Source organism: Eriocheir sinensis, chromosome 62 (genome assembly GCF_024679095.1).
Source record: "Eriocheir sinensis breed Jianghai 21 chromosome 62, ASM2467909v1, whole genome shotgun sequence".
Lineage (NCBI taxonomy): Eukaryota > Metazoa > Arthropoda > Malacostraca > Decapoda > Varunidae > Eriocheir > Eriocheir sinensis.
In genome coordinates, this window is record NC_066570.1 from 2,227,916 (window position 1) to 2,249,677 (window position 21,762).

A 21,762-nucleotide genomic window follows, 5' to 3' on the forward strand; every position below is an offset into this window, starting at 1 on the left:
GCTTTCTCATTCCCCTTCTCAAACGGGTTTTTTCTTCCACTCTTCTGCCTCATCATTCTCAGTTGTTTCCTTGCTCCTTATTTCCCTTATTTTCCTTCTTATCCTCTATTTTCTGCTCTTCATCCGTCTCCTCATTCTTGGTTGTTTGCTTATTCCTATTTCTCTTATCTGTCTTTTCATTCTTTATTTTCTTCCCATTCTCTGCCTCCTCGTTCTCGGTTGTTTCCTTGCTCCTTATTTCCTTTATTTGCCTTCTCATCCTGCATTTTCCTCCTCTCCTCTGCCTCTTCGTTCTCTCCATTACTTCAGATTTCTTAAATTTAGAATTCTAGTATCTTTTTTTTGCTTCCTCTTTTTCTTTCTCTCTTATTTCCTTTATCTGCCTCCTCATCCTGAATTTTCCTCCTCTCCTCTGCCTCTTCGTTCTCTCCATTACTTCAGTTTTCTTAAGTCCAGAATCCTACCATCTTTTTCTGTTTCCTATTTTTTTTTATTTCTCTTTTTCTCCTCTTCCTCTCTCCAATATTCAGGCCACCCACGGCAGCTTCTAGATCTCAAATTCTCGGAACACACACAAGTTTCGGTATTACGTCGGCTTGTACTCTACCGCTCTTACACCGACAGGCAAGAGTCCACAATATCCGACTTCTTTTCTTTAAGCGGAAAGAAAATAAGGATGTTTTCTCGGGTTTCTGATTTCAGTTGAACCATTATAAGTTCCTCAAGTTCCAAATTCCATCTTTTTTAATACTCTCAATCTCTCGTTTCCCTTCTTATCCACCATGTCCTCTCTCCAATGCTCCAGTCGCCTATCTTATTCTTCATCGTTTCTCTTTTCTCCCTTCTAAGTCACCCTCTTCCCCCTCGTTCTCTCGTCCTCTCTCCAAGACCCAAGCCACTCACGAAAGCTTCAGGTTAATAGACAATCTCAAAACGTGTACGGTTCCCTCACTGGCTGGCCTGTGTTCCATCTGCCTGTTACATAGACAAGTGGGAGAGCACATTTTTTTTTTTTTTTTTTTTTTTTTTTTTTTTTGGCCTGAGGAGTTGGGAAATGTAACTGTTTTCTGCCGTCAGCTGTTCGGTTTCTTCCATTCTCTCACCTGTTCCTCCTCTTTCTTTCTTCCACCTAAGATTGTAAAAGTCCGAATTCCACTTTCATTTTCTTTTCATTTTCTTCTATTTTTTGCTCCTGTTCCTCCATTTTCTCTCCTTTACTCAAGTTTGTAACATCCCAAAATCCACTGACATCACATTTTCTTCATTTTCTTCAATATTTCCCTCCTGTTCCTTCTCTTTCTTTCTTCTACTCAAGTTTGTAACATTCCGAAATCCGCTGTGTTCTTCATTTTCTTCCTCCTCTTCCTCCTCTTCCTCTCTGCAATACAGGATCTAGTAAATATCAAATTACCTGAACACATGCACGTTCTTTCTGGCCTCTGCTCCGCCTGCCTATTATACAGACAAGGACGAGAGTGTAAATTCCTGCTTCATACTTTTTAATACAATGCATGGCGAGGGTAGGCGGGCGAGCGAGCGGGTGTGTGTATCCAGAGGGCCAGGCCGCCGCGTCAGGCACTGGGTCGGACCTCTGCTCTCGAATGTTTATTACTTTACGCAGCAGAAAGAGTTAAACTAAAGCCGAATTATTTATCTTTCGCCTTTTTGCTCCGGTTTCTAAAAGAGGATGCGGCGTTTTAGCCTGCAGGGGCGGCGTGAACTACTTAACACCCCTATGATATTTTTAGAGCGTTACTGAGCAGAGCAGGGCGTTTTCGTTCTCTCGTTCTCGTTCTCTCTCTCTCTCTCTCTCTCTCTCTCTCTCTCTCTCTCTCTCTCTCTCTCTCTCTCTCTCTCTCTCTCTCTCTCTCTCTCTCTCTCTCTCTCTCTCTCTCTCTCTCTCTCTCTCTCTCTCTCTCTCTCTCTCTCTCTCTCTCTCTCTCTCTCTCTCTCTCTCTCTCTCTCTCTCTCTCTCTCTCTCTCTCTCTCTCTCTCTCTCTCTCTCTCTCTCTCTCTCTCTCTCTCTCTCGGAAAAGAAAAACGAAGAAAAAGAAAAAAATTAAGAAACTTGGATTTGTAGGAACTGAAGTAGGAAGAGGACGAGAGAAAGGAAAGGAAAGAAAAATAAATCAAAAGGTAACCAAGAAAATATAGCACAGATGGTCGACTCCGAATGTGAAAAGCGTGCAAATAGGATAACACGAGAAGAGACAGTTCGAGACATAGGAAGAAAATAAAATAAAAAGAGTAAACCAGGAAAGTAGAAGGAGAGGCGAAACGCATAAACACGAGAGAATCAGAAAACACACACACACACACACACACACACACACGCGCGCGCACGCAGAATCAGTAAACACAATACCTGTCAGCCAATAACAGGGTTACCTGCTTTCTAGAACACAATCTGCCCCGTGAAATAAACTGCAGCACAAAAATGGGAGGACGGAGAGTCTAAAGGAGTACGCGAGGAAAAAGAAACCGAAAGAAAGAATGGAAATGAGTCGGAGGAGGAGGAAGGCAAAAACATGGAGGAGGCTGAGAAGGAGCAAGAGAAAGAGAGGGAGAAGGAAGAGGAGGAGGAAATGGGGAGCGAGGAAGGAGGAGGAGGAGGAGGAGGAGGAGGAGGAGGAGGAAGGTAAAAACATGGAGGAGGCTGAGAAGGAGCAAGAGAAAGAGAGGGAGAAGGAAGAGGAGGAGGAAATCGGGAGGGAAGAAGGAGCAGGAGGAGGAGGAGGAGGAGGAAGAGGAGGTTACTGTAGCACGGAAATGAGAAAACAAAGTAAATAAAAATATGAGAAAAAGAAAACGGAGAAAAAGGACCTTGAAAGCACAGAGAAAGAGAGAGAGAGAGAGAGAGAGAGAGAGAGAGAGAGAGAGAGAGAGAGAGAGAGAGAGAGAGAGAGAGAGAGAGAGAGAGAGAGAGAGAGAGAGAGAGAGAGAGAGATAGAGAGAGAGAGAGAGAGAGAGAGAGAGAGAGAGAGAGAGAGAGAGAGAGAGAGAGAGAGAGAGAGAGAGAGAGCAGTAACAGCTGCAGATGAAAAAGATATTTACAGCTAAAACACTTTCACGTTATTCTTAACACTTTTGACTTTTATGTTTTGGTGTGTGTGTGTGTGTGTGTGTGTGTGTGTGTGTGTGTGTGTGTGTGTGTGTGTGTGTGTGTGTGTGTGTGTGTGTGTGTGTGTATTTGCGAGTGAAAAATAGTGGACGTTTAGCGGGACAAAATAAATGTGAGTGACTTATGAGAGAAAATATAACTGTGTGTGTGTGTGTGTATGTGTGTGTGTGTGTGTGTGTGTGTGTGTGTGTGTGTGTGTGTGTGTGTGTGTGTGTGTGTGTGTGTGTGTGTATAGATTGGTACATGGAGATGAGACAGACAGAGAGAGACGGACAGACAGACACACAGACAGTAAAAGACAGAGAGGGAGCGAAAGAGACAGAGAGAGACAGATGCAGACAAACAGAAACAGAGAAAGGAGGCATACCCAAAGCCCCTATAGAAGCTGAAACAACCATAGACACATTTCCGAACTCTACGTCATCAAGAAGGGAGAAAAAATGGGATAAAAAGAAAGAATGGGAAACATGCGTATACCTATCTTGGGGGCTAAAACACGCTGGCAAAACATAACCTGTCGCTTTCCTTCCTCCTCTAATTGCCTTCATTAGCGAGCCCGGCAACATACATTTCACACAGGTGGCCAAGGTTACCGGCTCATTAGTATTTGCGGCGAAAATTGGTTAACCAGTCACAGGAATATTGTTTTTTTCCGACGCAGCGACGCTCTGATGGACGATGATTCTCCGGCGCGCTGAAATATAGGCGCGGCACTCCGACGTGGCAACGACAACGAAAAAATTGAAAACCGAACAACACGAAATTTAGCTGAAGGGAAATTTATCTTCCAAATTGGAGTTTATGTTTGTGTGTGTGCGTGTGTTTGGGGGGTGTTGGGAGGTTGTGGGGGGGCGTGTGTGGGAGGGGTGTGTGGGGAGTCGTGTGTACGTGTGTAGGAGAGAATATGTGAGACAGACAGATAGACCGACAGACAGACAGCAAAATAAACAGTGATGCACACACTCAAACAAGCAGACACACACACACACACACACACACACACACACACACACACACACACACACACACACACACACACACACACACACACACACACACAACACACCCACACACACACACACACACACACACACACACACACACACACACACACACACACACACACACACACACACACACTAATCCTGCCTTGCCCTTCGTCTGCATAACACGTTCCTTACCTTACCTGAACGCTTGGTTAGCTCGCTTAGTCTAACCATCAAGCAAGATAGGGGTAGGCGGTGGCTGAGTGGTTAGCGCGCGGTTCGAATCCGCCCGCTTCCACCTGGGATTTTTCAGTCACCGCCGAGTGGCCTAAGACTACCCACATGCTGTCCAGAAGACCACCCATCAACCCGGACTCTAGAGGAAACCGTCCAAGTGAATCAAGACTCAGTTCCGGGGGGCAGCATGAGCCAAGCATAAATGGCGCCACTATAAAAATTGCCTGCGCCATGACGGGCTTGGGACGACCACCAGCCACCAGGCCCATGAAGAAAGCCTGCTGGCGCTACAGGCGAAGACATAATAAAAAAAACGAAAAAAAAACAGACCAGTCATTACGTCACCCTACTCTAGACAGCTTGAAGCAATATCTCCGCGTAATAACCCCGTCAGATTTCTCAGACGCTTTCCGGTTCTCACATCAACTCTTTCCGAAGACCGAAAAAGAGATCAATCGGGTCCTAAAGAGGGTTTTATTAGGTTTATGGTATAGAAGAAAGTTTAAACTACCTAAGGGATCATAAAGCTACCTCTGAAAATGCCCACAACTCGTACGAAAGCCTTGTCAAATATGTGCTTGGGCGCTGAAATGTTTAAGAATATGACCTCTTAGAGAAAAAAAGAAATACAACCAGACATGCTTTTTTCAACTTATCATTTTGGTCTAACATTATTTTTTCTTCATCCGTGATTGTCGTAAGGTATGATGGTATAATCCCCTCGACCTTTATAATACTTCCTGAACTATTCTCTCAGACTTTGCATTGTGATTCACCGATTGTAGCCTTAGTATTTAGGGGGTCGTTTAGATTGCTCTTTATCATTCGAGGTAAAAACCGAAGTATCTAGCCGGCTGGATTTTTTTTTTTTTTCATTTAATATTAGAGACGAGATGTTTTGTAGTTGTTATTAAGGGATAAAGGTCATTTTTTCGCCCTTTGATGCTGTTATTAGTGAGCCCAGCGAGTCGTTATTAGCTGCCTGAGAGAGAGAGAGAGAGAGAGAGAGAGAGAGAGAGAGACACAGACACACAGACACACAGACAGACACACACACACACACACACACACACACACACACACACACACACACACACACACACACACACACACACACACACACACACACACACACACACACACGGAAACAAGTGAAAAGAGAGAAACAAAAAAGGCATAACGGACAAAGATATGAAGAAGTGAGACCCGTGATGGCGTAGAGCCGTAGACAGAGAGAATACGGAGCAGAGGATTACGACGACAAAGCGAGATATTTTTAGACCAATCATTCACTTCGGACAGAGAAATATTCCCCGACCTGCCTGCCCTCATCACAACACAGGTAGATAGATGGATAGATAGATAGATAGATAGATAGATAGATAGATAGGGAGAGAGGGAGAGGGATAGAGAGGAATGGGTATACAGGTTGATAGATAGATACACTTGGATAGATTAATAGGTTGAAAGCCATCCCCACTTCGCTACAGTACAATATAGATATAGATAGATAAATAGATAGGCATATAGATAGATAGATAGATGTACATACATTCACCCACTCACCCGCGCTTCCTCACAACACTGATATAGATAGATAGATCAGTTTATTGAACCCACATTACAAAGCATCTACATACATTACTTATACATGCAGGACCAACTTTTACCTAAGATATACAGTGCAACAAAAACATAGTCCACAAAATATAGCAAGCCAATCAGAATCCAACAGAACAAACGAGCAGCAGCCAATCAGAAGCGCGCGCGGTTAGCCTCCCAGCCAATCAGGTGTGGAGGCTCCGCTGACGTCACGAGGCAGCCGTCAAAGCCTCGGGTCGGGCTCAGGCGGGAAAGATGAGGTGTTGGCGTTGGTCCGGTGAACTGGCGTCAGGGATATTTGCATGTACTGAAGTATACGTGTGTGTGTGTGTGTGTGTGTGTGTGTGTGTGTGTGTGTGTGTGCAAGGGAGGAAGGGTATGGTGGTGGGGAATTGGAGGAAAGCAAGAGGGATGAGGACGGGAAAGGAAGATGGGAAAGAGGTTTGGGAATTGATTCGGGTACCGCCTTTAGCGCCCTCTATACCCACGCAGGAAACACCCTCAGCTCAGTGCCCAGCCAGCAGGAGGTCAGCTCGCACCATCAGTCCCTCCAATGTGAGTAGTAGACTTGTGGCAGCGCCGTTAGCGCCCGCGGAAAACTGGTATTTTTCGCCTGTAATGAGTCCGCGGTCAGCACGAGGTTTGTTCGTTGCGTTGTTGTGTTCGGAAAGATAATTACCATGAAAACTGTCGGAAATGCTTTGTTTTGCAGGGCAGGCGAGTGGCAATGGTGCTCCACACATTGGGGTTATAAATAGGTTTGTGTGTGTGTGTGTGTGTGTGTGTGTGTGTGTGTAGATAGATAAATAGATATCGCTTGTATTTTAGGAATCTTACAACACATTCTAGCCTACAGGTGGGCTTTGTTTAGACCCCATTAACCCTTTATAGGGACACTAAAAACGGGTTAATACATGTCTTTGTAAGCTTCCGTCCTGGACCTCAGATTCTCTCGTTGTTCCCGGCAAAAGGCGAAGCATCTCCGACTATTTTCATCGTGATTATCGCCCCAAGCACAAAATACGCCACACTCACTGCCCACGCAGGAAGCCAGCTCAGGTTGGTATTGTGAGGTGCTCCCGCCCCTCACACCAACTATTTCCAAAGGCCAAAAAGGAGGTTAATCGAGTTCTAATGAGTGTTCTTTTAGGTTCACGGTACAGAAGAAGGCTCAGACTACCACCAGGGTCATAAAAGTACCCCTGGAAATGCCCTAAACTCCCACGAAAGACTAGTAAATTACGTGTTCTTGGGCGCCGAAATGTTTAAAAATATGGCCCTCAGACCAGTGGCCGGACAGCTGTAAGGAGGGATCATCACGCCTCCAGCCTCGCTAATACTTTTCCACGTCCTGCTGAACCGCATTATAGGGACGAGCAAAGGCTAGCACTGCTGCTGGAGTCTCCACCCACGCAAAAAGCAAGTCTATAAAGGTCAGTGCCCGGCCAGCCTCCAGGTGGCTTGCACGCACCCTCCTCCAATCCCGCCGATACCGCGCCTCGGCCTGATTAACTGCAAAGTAGGTCACTGCTTTTTGTAGGGCCGGAGGGAGAGTTTTCTCGCGTCGAATAGCTCGAGTGAACTCGTCTTTGTATTCCAGTGAGCGGCGCACGAGAAGCTGCCGGCCAGGAGAGTAAAATGTTAGTCCACAATGAAGGGGAGTCGGCTAGTCCTGCTAATTGGCTGTGTTAGACCACTGAGAGACCGGCGGTGGTGGTGCGGTAGGGTATTGAAACCGGATGATGATGACTGAGGGCTCTAGTGTGGCTGAAATAACAAAGAGAGAGAGAGAGAGAGAGAGAGAGAGGCAGGCAAGGCAGATAAGAGATAAGGCAGAGCGAGAATCGGACAGAGATGGGAGAAGAGAGAGCAGGGGGGAGGGAGGGAGCGCTTCCTACTGACTCATCATTTTTAAGTTCACTACCTTTGAGTAAGACGGATCACTTTGCTTCCCTACCGTGCCTTACTAAACACACACGCAGTGCCATTGACCATCACGGCTACTGGGCACGTCATTCACCACTAATTAGAAAACAAAGAGCTGACTTGTAGGAGGAGGAGAGACTGAAGTAGAAGGAGGAAGTCTCATTAATCGCTGCAGTTCCATTTTTTGACAGATGCAGTTTTCCTATTGACTATCTCGCTCTCTTCTCGCCTCGGGCCGGTAATAATCGTCTGCAGGAAAGCGTTAGGGAAGTGAGGCGGAAGAGAAGCAGCGCGCGAAACTCTTAATCGATGAACTTCCAACCCCATTTTTGACCGAAGCAGTGTTCATTACAGCGCATCTTTTTCCCCGTAATGGACCGGGGACGTGGCTGAGCTGGGAAGTGTCGGGGAAGTTCGGGACGCGTTGCGCAGCTGTAGTGAAAGAGCCTAATGAATGCATGAAAGCAGCGAAGATACGAAGGAGAATAGCGAAATGGGAAATACAGAGAAAGAAAGAATGAAAGAGAAAAGTACTGAGAATTATATAGCGCAGTAATATGGCTATAATGAGAGTATAAAGGAAGAGATAGGAAAAATAATAGCAAAGTAGGCAGTATAAAGAAAGGAAGAGAGAGATGGTCTGAAAATAACTTGCATGTAAATTCTAGCTAATGGTTGTCATCGAGCGCTGGGGGACGAGTGGAAGAGACGTATTTCAGAGGAGACCGGACGAGGTTATTTCGAAGTAACGAGATGTATTGGAAATCAACACAAGGCAAGTCTCCTCCTCTTCTAGCCTATCTCTGCCGTGTCAAAGGGAGACTGACTGGCTGACTGACGCCCCCGTGAATCCAGCCATCAATATGTTACGTTCGTGAATGTTTAGAGGGTTTGTAAAGGGGCTATTACACTGGGCAAATTTTCCGTGGAGCTTCAGTCAAACCACGATTTCCGCTGGCGTGGTTCTCATATTTCCGTGGGTTTCTGACGTGTCCACGATCTTCCAAAGCTATGGTAGATTTCACCGAAGGACGACGGTATCACTCACCATCATCAGCAGCAGCAATAACACGAAACAAATGAGAACCACGCCAGCGGAAATCGTGGTTTGACTGAAGATCCACGAAAAATTTGCCCAGTGTAATAGACCCTTAACTCTATAGCTTCATCGGACACGCGTCGAAAGGTATTTGATTATGCTAGATATTTGGACAGCACGAAAAATTGTATTCTTCGGCTAACTTACTGGTTGTCAAACTTCAATGGCTGATGTACCGTTTAAGTTTTCCCCGCTGGTCAGCCGCCACAACGACAGAAAATCAGTTCAAAGGAAGGTAAAAACAGATACAATGTTACACCGACTTGGTTTAGCGTGTCATTTATAATTCGAGAGACGTGTGATTTAGAGCCGATTTCACAGTCCAACAGAGTGTCTTCGTAACAGCCCGAACCAAACTATAGAATCCCATATAATCCAAAACGGTGAGGTCTTCGATGCCACACTAAATACACAAGACTTTTCCTGTATAGTCTCAGCAAATTTATGAACTTAAATATAAACACCAGACACTAGACAAGGAAATTTCGAAGGCTCTGGTATTGGTTTGGGAGCTTACTAACCCATCAGGGGGAACTGCGAAACTGGCCCTTAGTATTAACCAGCGTCCGGCGCCTTCCCCGGAACCTTCGTGTGTTTTAAAGTAGATAACTATACGTATACCTCAAACGGGTGTTCTGAGGAGCACATCACTGACCTCCAAAATTCATGTCGCGCACCACTCGTAGTATTCACACTCCACCAAAATAGTAACCTGCCCCGTCCTTACATGGAAATCCTAGTCCCTCTAAAACAGACTTATCCACGTTTGTCTGGGGTGAGGGACAAGATGGGAGTCGGAATTTAGGCATGGAACGATAGGGTCCTGCTGTCTGTAATTACCAAAAAATCTATTCACATTTGTGTATAAATACGATTCGATTATTTTGAAATACTCTTTTCAATAACCTTAACCCCGTCCTGTGTTGGTAAAGGTGGCCGCCGGGGAGGAGGAACAGAATATAATTTATTTTCCTCTGTTGGGTGGACCTACAAGAAACATTGGCCAGGAAATTGTTTAGTGACGTAGAACTGCATGATTTCCGTCGCTGTAAATAACGTTCAATGATTTTTTAATTATCATTGTTTTCATGACACATTTGACTGACGCGCCGTAATGGAGTTTTCTTTACTCTTAAATTATTTTCGGACACAAGCATCGGTGCGTGGTGTTGGGCGAAGAAAGTACAAAATTACTGCTGCTGTCTACACTGTTTGTTCCTTGATGGAATGATTACAGACTTCCAGAACTCGACGAGTCGGTGCTCAGCTGCACGTGACGGACCGCTGTGACAGGTGCCATGTGTGCGCTGGCATCAAATACAGATCCATGCACCGTAAATGAATTCCTGTGACTCTGAATAGGGACACACACACACACACACACACACACACACACACACACACACACACACACACACACACACACATATCAGGGTTGGTTCGAGTGCGAGTACTTCTACGCAAGTACACTGTTTAATGTATTCCTACACATACTTGAACGCAAAGTTAAAAATTTGCTTTATTCTTGTACTTTGACTCTGATCCCATGTGCTTCATAATTTAATAGTTGTGCGTGAGTATGTGGCATGTATAGAAGTGTGTAGGCGTGCAAGTGTATACTTTTAACTCTCATTACGAATACATGGAATGACCTCACGAAAGAAGGGCGTGAAAAATAATATGAGGGTTAGGGCAGAAACACACACACACACACACACACACACACACACACACACACACACACACACACACACACACACACACACACACACACACACACACACACACACACACACACACAAAACCTTGGCCGGGAATTAGTCGCCTCCACACACCGTCCACTCGAGTCACTTCTCCCTAATTTATTTTTTCGCAACTAAACTTTCCCGCGACCGAATTTTCGCTTCCCGAACCCAAGAGGATTTACACAGGCAAATAAATTCCTTCTTTAAATAACTCTTAATTTGATCGCGGTATTTATGTTGGTGAGCTCTCCTCCGCGCCGAGCCATGGAAGGAAAAGTTAAGCTTGGTGTGAGAGTGGTAAGAGGGAGGGAGGGAGGAAAGGAAGGAGCATGAGGAGGAGAGCGAGGGAAGAGAAGGAAAGGGTTGAAGTCGAGGCAGGAGGAGAAGGAAAGGAAGGAAGTGGAGGGAGAAGGAAGAGCAAAGCAAGTTGTATGAGATGAAAGGAAGCAAGACTGAAAAACCTAAACGATGTGAGAGGAGAAGGAATTGAGTTAAAAAAACGCAAAAAAGGAAAAGAAGGAACTGGAATGAAGTGTTATGAGAGGGGAAGGAAGGAAGAGTGGGAGGGAGAAAGGAGGGAGAGTAAATGTTTGGAGGGAGAGGAGGAGGAGACGGAGAGGTAAGGGATGTTAGAGAGGAATGGGAGAGGGCTGAAAATAGGTGATATGGAGGAAGACAGGAGTTGGTGTGGGAGTAAGGTGTGTGTGTGTGGGTGTGGGTAGGTGAGTGTGGGTGTCCGAGTCCACTTAAGCGTGAACATAATACCGGCAGGACAGTGAACATAAAGAAAAGGAGAGGAGCCGTAAAAGAGGAGGAAAGCGGCGAGAGCGATGAGGCTGAGTTGGGGGAAGTGCTGTTAATGTGATGAATGGGAGGGTGGAGAGGTAAGGGCGGTAACGAGCGGGCGGTGAGCGTTTTATGAGAGCAAGGTAAGGAGAGGGCCGGCCGAGATTCAGAGGGCGAAGGGGCGAAGCAGGGATAAGCAACAAGGGAAAACAGATTCTTCCCTCACCACCTATCCCTGCATCCCACTCTCTCTCGCATGGATAGATAAATAGGTTGAACGCCATCCGCACTTCGCGACATTACAGTATAGAGATGGATAGATAAATAGATTGACATATAGATAGATAGGTAGATAGATACATACACCCACTCACCCGCGCTTCCTCACAGCACAGATAAAGATAGATGTAGATAGACAGATCAGTTTATTGACCCCACATTACAAAGCATCTACATACATTACTAACCGTCTCTTGCTTGATATTACTGCTGGGACGATGTTAAGGCGAAAACGAGTTAGAATCATATTTGAGTGAACTTAGGTACATCAGGGTGTTTTAAGTGAGAAGGAGGAGAACGAGGAGAGTTTAGTCAACGTATCACACCACCACCACCACCATCTCTTAAGTACGGATAGGTGAAAACGAGTTAAAATCCTTGGGGCAAACTGGGTTCATAGGGTGTTTTGAGTGAGTTTAAGGATAAAGGGGAGAGTTCAGCCGACGTAAGTAAGTGATAAATGAATGTTATATAAGAGAAGGAAGGAAGATAGATAAGAGAAGGGGAGGAAGGGAGAAAGGAGGGAGAGTAATAGATGTTTGGAGGGAGAGACAGAGGGAGAGAAGTGTAGAGGTGAGGGATGCTGAAGAAGAATAGAGAGAGGGAGATAAATGGGAGGGGACAAAAAGGGAAGAGGAAGGAAGAAGGGAAATTGTGTGGGAGTAAGCAAAGTGCGTTTAAGAGAGTAAAATGAGGTAGAAACGGAGGTAAACGTCGTGTGAGGGAGAATGAAGGAAGGGATGAAAGGGTTTAGCTAGCATGTTTTACCAGCACCTCCTCGACAAAAGGTAAGAAGGAGCAATAAAGGAACGTATGAGTGTATGAGTGAAATTTAGGTAAAAACTGAAAAATTAAAGCCCCGTTCACACTGTGCTGACTCTGAGCCACGACAACCCAGCGACTCGGGATATACGAAGTCTTGGGTGTGAAATCTTGATGTGGAAGGGTCGCATAAGGTCGGAAAGACTATTACGACCCTTTCATGTCAATATTTCACACCCAAGATCTCGTGTTCCCGGAGTCGCTAGGTTGTCGTGGCCCATAGTCGGCACAGTGTGTGGAAAGATGACTTGAGTGACAATGAGGGTTAAGGGAGGAAGGATCTTGCTTTTATATATGTAAATTGTAAACGCATGTGATAAATGAATGTATGAGTATATGAGAGTAAGATGAGGTAGGAATATATACGTAAGCTGTGTATGGAAAGGGTTAAGAGTGAATATAAGAGGAAATGAAAGGAGCGAATGGGTTTAGGTAGCATATAACACCAATCATCACCACCAACATCACTAATCATCATCACCACTAGTAGTCATAAACATCACCAGTCACCAATACCACCACCACCACCAATCACCACAGCCACCATCACCACCACCTCAACAACCCCCCCATACTCACCACCACCACCAAAACTACAATACCTAGTCATTACACCAACCACCACCATCCTATTCCCCATCCCTGTTTACCCCCACCACCACCCAAAACAACTCTACAAACGGCGAGCCCATGCAGTAAATCTCGTCAATCTCCTCGCATTACGCCCCTTTTGCCGCCGGCCAGCCCAACAAAACTCTTTTTTATGGCGTCGCTTCACCGTGTCACCAAACTCCCTTTTGAACAACATTGCTAGATTGCCCTTCTCAGCTTCTTCTTTAGAGGGGTTGCGCTGACGTCACACCGCTTCGCTTTTGTTTTAGGACTTCCGACTCAAAAACTGTCCCCCTGCAACCAAGTAACGAGACTCATTTATAGTTATCATTACAATCGTTAATTCTCAATGTCTTTTGGTGATCGTTAAGTGTCAGAAAACGGTAAACACGATGCTCTGAATACAACAATCTGGCAACGGTGCTTTTGGACGTTAATGTCGGCGCGGTGTTGCAACAAGTGTGGCAATCACCGCGGTTCATGCGTGTTTTGTCTGCCTTTGTTGTCTGCTGCGACCCCAATAAATAAAAATGGAAAGAGCACAATGATAACCGCGTTACGTCATAATAGTCTGGGCTTTCTCCATAACCGGGTTGTCCATAACGTACATCATTCCATTTCGTTTTAACTACAGTAAAGGTTTCGGATTTGTCCTCCTACGCAAAAATCCGTTTAAAAGGTACGCCATGGGAGCTACATTTGAAATATTTTGGGCCGTTTTCGTAATCTGGGTCTTCGTATCAGATTTTCATTCTTTACATAACGACAAAAAAACTGAAGTCCTTCTCCCCATACAAAACTACACAATGAAAAATACACAACCTCAAACGGGAACAGATTTCTTACACCGCATTCTTCCAAATACACGTAATTTGACTAGACTTAACACTAGGGGCACTGAGGGTCATATTCTTAAGCTTCCTCTCCTCAAGTTACTATACATTACATTAACTACATAGGCAAGTTCATTAATACCCTACAAATTTATCATACCCCACAAAAATCAACCAAAAACGACAATGAAAGTTAACCAACCATTTTTTAAAGTACTCCCAGGCCTTGTACATGATATAATTCCCCATAACGTGTCCTGCATCCGACTATTACTAAATCTCTACAGCTTTGCCGCTCCCGCGCTCAAAAATGGTATAAACTGTACACTGAAAACGCACAAATGAGCATATACGCCGTTGTTACCCATCTGCATAATCTGGTTCTTCATAACGTGTTCTGCTCCGAATCAACCGCAAAATTCCTACAGCTTTGTCGGGTCACTCTTTCTCTGAAAAATATATCATAACTACACACTGAAATATATATAACCAACCTCAAATCCACTCACGCATGTTGCTTTCTATATCGTAAGCACTTTAACACACACTCTATTCAATTACCTACAAAATATCAACTCTCTCGGTTCTGTATAATAACCTTAAAAACGATAAAAAGAGAAACATCAAGAAATCAAACCGACCCACGAATGTTATTTAATAGGCTATATAAAAAAAATCAACCAAAACGTGACCTGCATTCATAAAACTATAACACACACACACACACACACACACACACACACACACACACACACAGCCCACCATAATTCAATATACATAAAACCTTTTCACTCAATCCACACTCATGTCACCCGCCACCACCACCACCACCACCGACCGCGACCACTGAGTTAGCGGAGCGTAGCGTGTTTCGAAAAGCCTTCCTTTAAAAACCGTGGAATCGAGGCTATATTTTAAAGGTTTCAGTCCCCACGAGTCCAGTCCAGCGCGCGGAAAAATGGGAACTCCCTCTTGAGTCCGCATTCAGATTACACGAGTGGCGAATTTATACGAAGGGAACAGTTTTGCCTCGCAGTTTGGGCAAGTTTCATGATTCTGGAAGTTGGAATATGAAAGAATTGGGCGTTTCGTGAGCACTTAGGACCAGAAGCCAAAAGGAAAATTGAGAAGGCTTGAGACTGAAGGAGAAAGAGGAGGAGGTGGAGAAGGTATAGCAAGAGAAGGAGGAGGAGAAGTAGGAGGAACAGGAGGAAACAAACGAGAAGAAGAAAGCAAGTCCAGGAAGAGAACGCTGGAAGAAAAGAGAGAAACGAGGGAAGAGAGACAGAGAGAATCAAAAATGCTAACCTAATTCGTCTGTGTGTGTGTGTGTGTGTGTGTGTGTGTGTGTGTGTGTGTGTGTGTGTGTGTGTGTGTGTGTGTGTGTGTGTCCCCTTTTATCCCCCTTCACTCTATGTATACCTTCGCGTGGGGACAACAATTCATCCTTTTTTTGCCCGGCTGTCGACAAAATACACGTTTAGTCTCGTTGTTCTGACTCGTAACTCGAAGCGCGTGATGCATGGGGCCATAAGCCATACTCGCCCACCTGCCAAGCGCGCCCGGTTAATCAGGGCGCCGCCAGGTGTTATGCATCACCGTTGGTACTGCCGCCGCGCCGTGTCGCTCAAAGGCCAGTGTTGCCAAGGTGGAGTGTGTGACCCGCGGACCTCCATGCCAGAAACTAGCCCAAAGCGGGAAAGATCTTGTCCTCAATTTAGTGGGAGAAGGTTTTTTTTGTGTGCGTGGGGCTTTTTTTTTTTAGCTGGATGAAACTTTTGTGTATGACTGTGTTCCTGCTGAAAAGGCCGCGTTGAGGGAATTTCGTGTAATAATAATAATGATTTCTCCCCTAAAGATAGATAGACAGCTTTGCCTTACCAGAAGCGGCACGAGTAAAGTAAGAAATTAACCGTACTTTGATATATCGCGGTCTTCCAAAAACAAGTAATTTGACCAGACTTAACACTAGAGCAGCGTTGCCAGATTATCGTACTCACCACATTGTATTTATCATTTTAAAGCCTCAAACTCTCGTACTTGCAAATATAACGATAGAAAATTGAAGTTACCGTTAGAACTGTTATTTATTGATGTTTGTTTGTATTTTTTTGTTATCGTTATCAGTCAGAAACTACGGCAATGTACCGCGATGAGTACGATAATTTGGATTGGCTGCACAAGAGGTACTGAGGGTTATATTTTTAAGCATTTCGGCGCCCGAGCACACACATTTGGCAAGGTTCTCGTAGGAGTTTAGGGCATTTCCAGGGGTAGTAGTTTCATGACCCTTCTGGTAGTCTGATCCTTCTTCTGTACCACGAACCCAAAAAATCACTCACAGAAACCCAGTTGATCTCCTTTTCGTCCTTGGGAAAGAGTTGTTGCGAGAGGTGGAAGCGTCCGAGAATAGGCTACCGACGTAACTATTTGCCTCTAAGGGTCTTAAGAAGCGGTCCAACTCGAAGAGAGAATACACGGACCTTGGCAACGCTGCTCGGGCCCAGGAACCCCGCCGCCCAGCCCATGTGATTTATTCTCTCGCCACTTGAGGATGAAAGAGTCGGCATGCACGGCGCTCGTGTTTTATTGCCTAGATTCTTTTTTTCATCTTCTCGCTTATAACAAAGTGGAATTTAATTGGACGCCGACGATCTCATAAAAATATATCATGTTGGGATTTTTTTTACTCTCGGTTTATCGCTATCTATCTATTTATCTATCTGTCTATCTAATGCAGGTGTTGGCTCTTTAATCTATATCTTTTTTTCGTTCTACCTCCATTTCTTCCCTTTTTCCTCCATCCCTCCGTTCCTCTCTCCCTCCCTCTCTCCAGCCCCTCCACCTCACATCCCTATCCCCTATTTCTCCTCTCCATCTTCTCTGTTTTCTTCTATCTTTCCTCGTTCTCTTTTATCCCTCCTTACTCATTACACTCATCATCATCATCATCATCATTATTATTATTATTATTATTATTATTATTATTATTATTATTATTATTATTATTATTATTATTATTATTATTATTATTATTATTATTATTATTATTATTATTATTATCATTATTTTTATCATTATGGAGCGTCACAGAAGAAGGATGGCTCTCACACACACACACACACACACACGCAGAGAGAGAGAGAGAGAGAGAGAGAGAGAGAGAGAGAGAGAGAGAGAGAGAGAGAGAGAGAGAGAGAGAGAGAGAGAGAGAGAGAGAGAGAGAGATGCAGCAGTAAGGGCCATGATAGTGTTTTAACCCTGTTTATCGCTTCTCTCCTCCCGTATATTAGGATCGTATTTCATCAGCTGTTCGGTGCTATGTAAATAATAATAAAGGTTAGGTCAAGGTCGCCAAGGTCACTCTCTTCAAGCAAAATGTAGGTTACTTCTAGTTTAGGATCGGCGGGAAATGTTTCGGGTCGAGGGCTATGGATTCTGGACTTCTTTATTTTATGTCGCGTGTACATCGTTAAAAGAGTTGGATCCTGATGTTTCTTGGCAATAGTTAGGCGTCAGAAACCGGTAAATACTGTGCTCTGAGTACGATGACCTGGCAACGGTGGCTATACGTATTTTCATATCATTGTTCTGTTGTTTATTCAATGTTCTGTTCAAGAAAAAGAATACCCATAATTTCAGTTAGTTTTTGGTTATAAGTATTCTTTACAAAATACAATTATAACATTGCCTTCTACTAGTTAGGAAACGTACTGAATCCTGGATGGACTACGATGATGTTAGGTGCCTCTATTCACGTTCTCTGATGTAATAAGTTGAATTCAGTCTCCCTGTGCTCTCCCTTTCCTTCCACCTCATGTTCCGCTTCCATAATTCTCTCTTTACACTGCCTTGTTTCTTCGTCTTCTTTCTCTGCATCCTTTTCCTTATTCTCCTTTCTTTTCTTTCACCCTCGTTCGTTTCCTTTCTCTTCCCTCATTTATCTTCCCTATCCTCATCCCGTCTTCTTCGGGTCATTCTTCTTCTTCCTTTCTCTTATTCTCCTTTCTTTTCTTTCACCCTCGTTCGTTTCCTTCCTATTCCCTCATTTATCTTCCCAATCCTCATCTCGCTCCTCCCAGTTCGTCTTCGTATCTTCTGGAACTCTTTATTTCTCTGTAAGTCGCTTTTATACTTAGAATTCACGTTGTCTAACATAATAAGCAGAATTCAGTCTTCCAAACGTATTCTAACAAAAGTATTTTAACTACTTTTGCAGGTCAGTTATAATACGTTGTCTCCATGTTGGGCTAGTTTTAGTGTGGGAGGCCGCGGGTCAATCGAACAATACCTTGGCAACACTGATTGAGCGGTTTCGTCAATTGTTAGCCCGTCAATGTTTGTATGTGTGTATGTATGTATGTATGATTGCCTGCCTGGCCTGTCTGTCTATATCTGTCTCTGTATCCCTCTGTCTCTCGTCTGGTGAATATATACAAGATCAGTACCCACAAAACTATTATTCATGACCTAACCTTTCCTATGGTGATAATTTAGTGAACCTCTCCCGTCCAGTTCATGTTATACGCGGAAATTATCAATAAGCGAGATGTGACACGTATCCGCTCGGTTAAAAAGCAGGAGAGCCAATCTTCTGTAATGGCTGTCGATCGGTGAAATTAATAAAGTTTTTTTTTTCCCCGGGCGCGATTTCCGTCATTTGTTATTGAGATCCGAGGTAATTGGTTTGAATTCTCTGACGGTAATGAATATCTCGTCGAAGTGTTTTGCTGCGCGGGACGGGAAGGCGATTTCTGTTGCGTTTATCAGCCTCCTCCTCGTCTTTATTCTCTTAGTTTCTCTCTCCTCTTCCCTTCTTTGTATCCTCATTCTCTATATCCATCCTCTCCCTTCTCTTCCTTTACATCTTCCACCTTTTTTTCCGCTCTCATCTTTCTTTCTATGCCTTCCTCCCTCTTCCTTCTTCTCCTTTCTCTTATTTCACCTTCTTCCTCTTCCTTTGCAACCTTCTTCATTTTCTCTTTCATCTTCCTCGTACATTTTCGAATTTTCTCTTCATTTCCCTCTCCATATCTTCCTACTCCTCCATATCCTCTTCTTTAAATCTCTTTTCTTCATTTCTTTCTCATCTATTTTCTTCATTCTTTCCCTTCGCTCTCCTCCTCCTCCTCCCTCTCTCTACTTCCTTCTTCTGCCTTTCCCTCATCCTTCATTTCCCTTTCCACCTCCTCCTGCTCCTTCACATTCTCTTCTTTCATCTTCATTCTCCATTTCTATCTTATTCCTTTTCATTCTCTTTCTTTCCCTCCGTAATCCTCCACCTCCTATCTTTCTCCTTTGCTTTACCTTCAGAGTTCATTTCCCTTTCCATCTCTTCGTAGTCCTCCACATCTCTCCCTCCCTTCCACCCCGCCCCCCTCCTTCCACTCCTACGGCAGCAGTTCATAATTTCCTGATAATATATTTCTTCAAAGACTACCCAACCTTTTGATCCAGAGAGGCGAGAGAGACTTCACGGTAGCGGTATTCTTTTGTATCATGGGAATGGATTTCGTCTCACTTGTAATATCGTGTGGAAGTATAGCGACTGTGCAGGAAGGCGCTCGTTATGTGGCCTAAGCTTAGCACTGTTAGGGGACCGTGATTGTTTTAGCATGGTGAAGTTTTCTTTCTCCTTCTATCGCGATTATCCTCTGTAGCAAACCAGAACAGATAAGTAAGCTGAGCTGCTGGAGTATGACTTGAGTGAGGTGGGAGATGAAGGAGAGATGTGGAGGAGTAAGGAGGAGTGGAAAGTGGAGTGAATGATAGTCTGATAAAGGAGGATGAGAGAGGAAGTGGAGAAGGATGAGGAGGAGGGTGAAGGAAAGAAAAGGAGAAAACAAATGAGAAGAAATGAGATATAAATGAAGAAAAGAGATGAAAGAAAACGTATCCATTAAGAAATAAATATATACACTCGCTTTACACATGCTCCCTTGAATTTAATCTCTTGAAAGACGAAAACGTATTAGACTCTTTGGGCTAATAGCATGTTTCTTTTTCCTTCTTTTTTTTATATATATTAAGCATCACGTTGCGGGCTGTTTTTTCTTAGTCTTTGGTCTGGCTCAGTAAAAAAAATATTGTAATTGTTATCTTATGAAATGCAACTGAAAATCTGTGATGAAATTTGTCATTGAGGAAGAAGGTTTGTTGGTGTTGTTTTCGTTGTTGTGTTGTAATTACTGTTCTTCTTTTTCCTCTTCTTCTTCTTCGTCTTCTTCACCTTTTTTTTTTAATCCTCCTTCTTTTTGCTTGATCTTTTACTGTTATTGTAGTTGTTTTGTTGCTGAGTTTTTTTTTGTTTTTTTACATCCCCGCCTATAGCGCCGGTAGGCTTTCTTCAGGGGCCAGATGGTCGGCCCAAGCCCGTCATGGCGCAGGCAATTTTTATAGTGGCGCCAGTTATGCTTGGCTCATGCTGCCCCCCGGAACTCATTCTTGATTCACTGGACGGTTTCTTTTAAAGTCCGGGTTGATGGATGATCTTCTGGACAGCATGTGGGTAGTCTTAGGCCACTCGGCGGTGACTGAAAAATCCCAGGTGGTAGCGTGGGGATTCGAACCGACATTGTCCATGGCGTGGTGAATGTGAGCCCAGCACGCTAACCACTCAGCCACCGCATCTTGTTCTTGTCTAGCTTTTGTTCTTGTTCTTGCTGTTCTTATTTGTCCTTGTTCTTGTTCTTGTTGTTTCCACCTCCACGCCAGTATTCCCCTTTCGGCACAAGGCAGAAAAGTAAGGTAAGGTAAGCGGACGCAGGTGTGTGGGGGAGGGCGGTAGCGTTGTTATGGAGATGCTGTGATTCCCCCGGCGCCTTGCATCCCCCGGCGCGGCCACGAGACCCACCAAGCCATTATTTGAAAGTCAAGTGGGCAGGTGTGGGACTCGACGCTGCTCACTGGTGGCTGGAGGGGGTTGGATTCTCTTGTGGTACTTAAAGCTGTGCAAAAACGAGTAAGAAGCCTTTTTGACTGTTTGTTTTATGGAATCTGTTTATATTTACTTAGAACAAAAACAAGGGAGAAAATTGGACCGCTGAAAGCAAACACAGGCGAGCTAGTAGATAATTACGAAAATATGAGCACATTGTTGAACGACTACTTCCTTTCAGTATTCACACAAGAGGATCGAACGACTATTCCGGAAAGGGTTCAGGTGTATGAGAGCGGGGATGGCGACAAATTGAGGGATATAATCATCACCAGGCAGATAGTCCAGGATGAGATAGATAAAGCTAAAGAAAAATAAGTCGCCAGGTCCTGACGAGCATTAAAGGTATGGTATTAAAGGAGGAGGAGGTACTAGTGACCGACCACCGACATCATCATCAATTCAAAATATACTTAAATACTTTATAGCCTAAGTGGAAAGTAGCCATGTGACGCCGATTTTCAAAAAGGGGGACTTTCACTCCTGCATTCCTTCTCCTCATCCTGGCTGCCAACTCCTCAGTGTATAGACTAAAGAGACAGGATGCAGCCCTGCCTAACACCTCTTTCACTCCTCACCCACTGTCTCTAATGCTCCTAACCTATCTATAACCTGGCTCTCGTGTCCACATACATACTCCTAATGATTCGCACTATCTAATCACTCAAACCTACTTTATCCAATACCTTGCACATCACCTCCCTGTTTACTCTATCATACGCTTTCTCAGTATCAAGAAACCCAAGGTACAACGGACTTCCATTCCTCTTTTCCTCT

General features: G+C 44.3%; 1 protein-coding gene across 3 annotated transcripts in view; it reads left to right on the forward strand.

The window, feature by feature from the left end:
- LOC126986617 (ribonuclease Oy-like) overlaps window positions 1-21,762 on the forward strand; it is a 44,334-nt gene that overhangs the window by 14,340 nt on the left and 8,232 nt on the right. The window contains exon 1 of one of the 3 annotated variants that reach the window (XM_050842886.1): window positions 6,397-6,501. The exons of the other annotated variants lie outside the window; for them this stretch is intronic. The gene's annotated coding sequence lies outside the window, so the exon portion shown is untranslated. Of the gene's footprint in view, window positions 1-6,396; window positions 6,502-21,762 lie in introns of those variants that run through there. 3 annotated transcript variants of the gene reach the window in all.